The 5,875-nt window shown below is 43.5% G+C and overlaps 1 pseudogene; it reads right to left on the bottom strand.

The window, feature by feature from the left end:
* Nucleotides 1-5,138, bottom strand: part of LOC116086273 — a 15,554-nt pseudogene extending 10,416 nt beyond the window's left edge.
* Between the last annotated feature and the right edge of the window lie 737 nt (nucleotides 5,139-5,875).

Raw genomic sequence — 5,875 nt, 5'->3', positions numbered from 1 at the left:
AATTTGTAAGCTATTTTATAGTAAAAATAAGCTGTAAAAGTAACTTTTATTCACCGGATGTAATTGCCATCTTGGAGGCTTACTTCTGAATAAACTCACTCTTTCTAGTTCTTTCTGAACTCTGGCTGGCTAGTTCAACACAGCTGTTCTGGCTCAAAACTCTTATCCAAGCTGACTAATTCAAGCTGGCTTCTCTTGGCTCTGTCTGAATTGTTCCACTTGGGAAAACTGCCTCTGAACTCCATGAACTGAACTGTACTGACTGTACAAACTGCATTGCCTGATCTCTCTCTCTCTCTCTCTCTCTCTCTCTCTCTCTCTCTCTCTCTCTCTCTCTCTCTCTCCTTTCTCTCTCTCTCTCTCTCTTAAATAGCCTTTCTTTTCCTGTCCTCCTGAGAGTTGGGTTGGGTGTATACTATCTAATTCATTCTGTCAAATCTTTCTCTGATTTGTCACTTTGTCTGCCCTCCAATTACACATCATTTTCAAATGTGGCTGCTTCCTTCTACAAACTAACTTTAACTTAATTGTTTGGGGTTAAAAGTGTGTACTAAATGCATGTTTATATTCCAGCTGAGGGATTAAAGGTGTGTGTCATTCCAGCCTGATCACACAAACCTAGAAGGTCTTTGGATGTGATCCCTTGCCAGAGCAGCCATGTTGCTGGATTAAAATTCCTCTATAATAACCTAAGTTCATTCCTGTTTTTCAAGGCTTAAGCTATGTTCCATCTGTGATCTCAGCTACAAATTATTCTGTGCTGTTCTTCCAGAAACAGCAGCCATGCCTTCGTTTCAAGAGGTTGCTATGACCAACTCCTTATGCTTGTGTTCTGCTTCTGTAACACTGCTTATTTGCCTGCTAAATCCCCCATTTGAAACTCCATACTCAGGGCTGGTGAGATGGCTCTGCTCTTCTGAAGGTCCTGAGTTCAAATCCCAGCAACCACATGGTGGCTTACAACTACCCATAACAAGATCTGATGCCCTCTTCTGCTGCATCTGAAGACAGCTATAGTGAACTTATTTATAATAATAAATAAATCTTTGGGCTGGAGCAAACGGGCCGAGTGGGGTGACCAGACAGAGCAGGGTTGACCAGAAAGAGCAGAGGGCCTAAAAGTCAATTCCTAACAAACAGATGAAGGCTCACAACTATCTATACAGCTACAGTGTGTACTCATATACATGAAATAAATAAATAAATCTAAAAGAAAAAAGAAAAAGAAACTCCATACTCCTGAGCTATAAAAACCTTATCTTCCCCATGTCAGGCCAATCTCCTGAAGCCTGTCATGGGGGAGACAGCCATAAACATGAAGAAAGCTTGCTTTAATTTGGTCATTTGGATAGGTGGTCTTTTTTTTCTTTTTTAAAGATTTATTTATTATATGTAAGTACACTGTAGCTGTCTTCAGACGCACCAGAAGAGGGCGTCAGATCTCATTATGGGTGGTTGTGAGCCACCATGTGGTTGCTGGGATTTGAACTCATGACCTTCCGAAGAGCAGTCAGTGCTCTTCCCCACTAAGCCATCTCATCAGCCCAAGTAGGTGGTCTTTTACTCTTATCTGATAGGCCTAACATATGTCTTTGCTTTTCTTCATGGATCATAGGGTCATAGCCTGCAAGGTCTTTCATAACCGAAGGACTCAGGCTCAACATGAGATATACTTCTACACAGATGATTACTGAAGCACTATTCAAAACAGCTAAGCTATGGAATCAGCCTAATTAGATGTCAACAGAGGACTGTATAAAAATGTGTATCTATGTCCATCTATATGTGTGGTGTCTGTGCTCACATGCACATGCAAGTGTAAGTCAAGAGGACACGTTGTGCAAGTCAGAGACAGTTCTCCCCTCCCACTCAGAGACAGAATTCCCACTGTCTCACCTGGTAGCAAGCTCCTTTACCTGACAAGCCATCTTGCCAGCTTACTTCATCAGTTGTTAAACATGGTAATCACACATTTGTGAAGAACTTGGTGTTCCTTAAAGTACTTTTCAGATCTCTCACTGCATATAACCTTAGTGACAACCAGCCCTGAGCAGACAGGTAAAGGACTTCCTACCATCCCCTCTTCTCAGGTGAGAATATGAAGGCTCACACAGGAGTGTAACTGTTGAGTGTATGTCCACGGGTTGATGTCACTGTGTCCTCCAGTTCCAAGTCACTTCCACTTTGCAATGGCACAGCATGAAGGAAGAAAGGGCCTTAGGAGAACCATTACCACACAGCCCTGCTCTGAATTCAGAAGAATGACAGTACCAGGCCCTGAAGGATCCAAGGCCACCAGCTGGAGATGATTAAGACAAAGGGTTCTGCAAGCAGTGGCCATGGGTGAAGCAAGGAGCAGGATCAGTAGCAACTACACACTCTGTTGTTAGGAACTTCTGTAGAAATCCTGAAATGAAAGTTGAAAAGAAGTTACTGCTGGGGGTTAGAAGCCTCCACTGATGTGAGAATTTAGTTTCTGAGATAGTCTTGCTTTGTTTTGGCTTTTTAAAAAAATATATTTTGCTTTTTTTGTTTTTAATTTTCTTTTTGTCTGTTTCTTGATTTTTTGTTTTTTATATATATATATATCAAAGGATAAAGCACAATCAGTATATTGTGTGAAACAAAACTTTTTAATTAAAAGAAAAAGCAGAAAGGAAAGCACGAGCTCTCAAATGGGTTTTTAATGCTGAGATTCTATCATCTGCTGATGGGAGCAATAACATTATACATCTGTAATCACCGTATGGCACTAAACATCTGGGGGGGGGGGGAACCGTACCCTAAACCTCCAGGCTGTCTGTCATTTTATTGAGTCCCTTTTCTCATAGCTCTGGAAACTGGTCATCCTCATTGTCACCCTAAGAGTAAAAGACCTTCCTCAGGAACAAAATGGATGTGCTGCAATCAGCCACAAGTTTGCTTGTCTTTTGAAGCACTTAGCTCCGTGGATGGATGCCCCATGCAGAGGCCTTTTATGGAAGATGTCTGGCCTCAACTGCAGGAAATGATTCTGCTCAGCCAGGGATCGCCTCGGGTGCAGGACCACTTTGCTCAAGGACATGCCCTTCCTGGGACAACCCCAATCTAGTGACAGATTCTACTGGGATCACAGAGGCTCAGCTTCACTGGCATGGTGGTGCCTGGCTGTAATATCAGCTAAAGAAGTGCCTAGCTACACAGTGAGACCTTGTCTCAACAAACAAAGAAAAATGACATAATGCCTCTCAATCTTTATTGTACAGCTCTGGTGAGCTGTTTTGCCTGTGAGCTTCCTAGAGATCAATGGAGGCTGCTGTTGGACCTTGAATGCAATGGCTTCTTTACCTAATTCAACTTCCATGTCTCCTTTTCACTGGTATCTACCTCAAGGTCACTTCCTGATAAACTTCCTTCACATTGCGTTTCTTGGAGTCTGGTCCTCAGGGAAGCTAACTGGCAAAGGATGTAACTGAGGCTGACATTTTAAAGTGTCTTTTAATTACATGGGATGAGGGCAAGTCAATGACTTGGAATAGGTACCAGCTGCTCAAGCCACATGCCTTTCACAGTCCAACTACCTCTGCCCCCTTGAAGGACTCAACAACACCTTTACAGTCTCAAGCTTGTAACCTTTGGACATTGTAGCTACCAACAGTCAGAAACTACATTATAAACTCTTTCCTCCACAGATGATTTTTAGGAAATCTTTTCTGCCTAAGTCAGTGATATGCCTCTATTAAAGTAAATTAATTCTCCATCCTTATCAATTATTTTCTTAAATTTTATCATCTGTCAGTGATTTAAATTCATTAGCATAAAGAAACTTTAATAAGAATGACTCTCATTTTATACAAATCAATGATCTAATGTTTAAACTTTTTTGTACAGTTAATTCTAGCTATCTTTCTCTCTTTTAGCAGCTACTCCAATTTAGTGACATAAAATGAGAATAATCAGCCTGTTCTGATGGTGGACTCCCAGCACTAGGGAGGCAGAAGTCATTGGATCTCTATGAGTTCCAGGCTAGCTTGGTCTATATAAAGGTTTTCAAGCCCACCAGACCTACAAAACAAGACCCTGCCTTAAGAGGGAGTAGGGTGAAGGAAGAAAGGAAAGAAGAAAACAATCACTCATTACTGTCAAGTTTCAATATTCTGGGAATTAACTACTATTGTCATATTGTGATATGTCAGAAACAGATATGTCTGTGCCTTTCCCCAATGTCAGAATTTATTGAGTAACAATAAATCCACAAGCTGTATCAGTTTCATTGGCTGTATTCCACCAGCTAATCCTGATTTCACTTGATCGCATGGCTGTCTGTGTCCTGGGTTCTTTCAATTCACTTTATTTTTCTTGTATACAAACCCTTATGTGGTAGCCACAGCTGGAGCCTGGGTTTTCTGAACAGGCTGGCGTGGGTTTTCACAGATGGTCGCTGAATTCCTGATAAGAAAACTTGGCCTGGCAGTGGTGGTGCACACACCTTTAATCCCAGCACTTGGGAGGCAGAGGCAGGTGGATTTCTGAATTTGAGGCCAGCCTGCTCTACAGAGTGAGTTCCAGGACAGCCAAGACTACACAGAGAAACCCTGTCTCGAAAAAAAAAACAAAAAAAAAAGTGGCCTTGGCAAAGTTGCCCAAATGATAGTGCAGCCCCTGGCTGCTGTGTGGCAGTCATCAGGAGCTTCTTGGGCACAGGAGCAGAGACAATGCCAGTGTCTCTGGGAGCAGCAATGAGACACACACCTACAGAGCCACAGCAGCCTGTCACCTTGCGTGGAACAGTGTGGGACTTGCCAATCTTGTTCCCCAGTAGCCTCTCCGCACAGGAACAGGAGAGTTTGGGCAAGCTGATGACCACTTGGATGACAGTGGCAACCTCCTTGGAGAACTTAATACCAAGGCCATTGTGACCATTGTAGTCCCCAATAACGGTGGTGGGGAGTGGGGGTGGGGAGTGAGCCTTGAACCTGGTCTGCTGGCCAGCATGAGTCTGCCTCTGCACTAGCATGATCTTTATTTAGTACTTCATCCTTTCGGGATCTGCCCAGGAAAATGTCAATAATCTCAGATTCCTTAATGGACAAGGAAAATAGGTAGATCTCCTCCAAGGACTTGATTCCCATGTCCTTAAGTAGGTGGCCCAGCTCCATGACTGGAATCCACTCCTTGGCTTACCTCCACAACCCTCCCCTCTCGACCACAGCCATGGCCCCTTAGACCACTACCAAATCCTATAGATTTATTTTTTTAATTTTTATTTTTGATGATGGTTTTAAACATTTTAACCTCTCTTGTAGCCTATCAATCACCAGAGGTAGTGGGAAAGAAAGGATGTGGGGGAAGTGGACCTGTTTAGAAAAGTTCTTTGGAGTAATTCCTGTCAGGGTTGTCTAGAAATCAGCAGTTCAGTTCACTAGTTAGCAGGTAGAGGCAGCTCCATTCACTCAAAAATACTTTACAGATACACCAGCAGAGAGCTTACAGGCAGCTGCAAAGAGAGCCACTGTAGTTAGTTAGAGAAGGCGTTAACAAATACCTGTGTAACCCAGTCAGAGGTGGTTCCAGGCCGAGGAAGGCTGAGCTGAGATGCAGGGCTGAATCCAGTCCCATGGCAGTGGGGGCTGTGCCAAACAAGGGGACCAACCACACTCAGCCGATGCCATTTGTCGATTCCGTGAGGTCTGCACTAGAGCAGAAGTGCCCGACTCTTTGGTTTTTCTGGGCAGATCTCTGGGCAGATGTAGGAGTTACAGGAAGGTGTGAACTGGCAATAAGCTGCCAGGTGGGTGCCGCTAACTGAACCCAGGTCTACTGGAAGAACAGCCAGTGCTTTTAACCACTGAGCCCCGTCTTTAGCCCCACGCTTGTTTGTTTGTTTGTTTATGTG

The sequence above is a fragment of the Mastomys coucha genome, unplaced genomic scaffold, assembly GCF_008632895.1.
Source record: "Mastomys coucha isolate ucsf_1 unplaced genomic scaffold, UCSF_Mcou_1 pScaffold12, whole genome shotgun sequence".
Lineage (NCBI taxonomy): Eukaryota > Metazoa > Chordata > Mammalia > Rodentia > Muridae > Mastomys > Mastomys coucha.
This window is presented reverse-complemented; position numbering and strand designations above follow the sequence as displayed.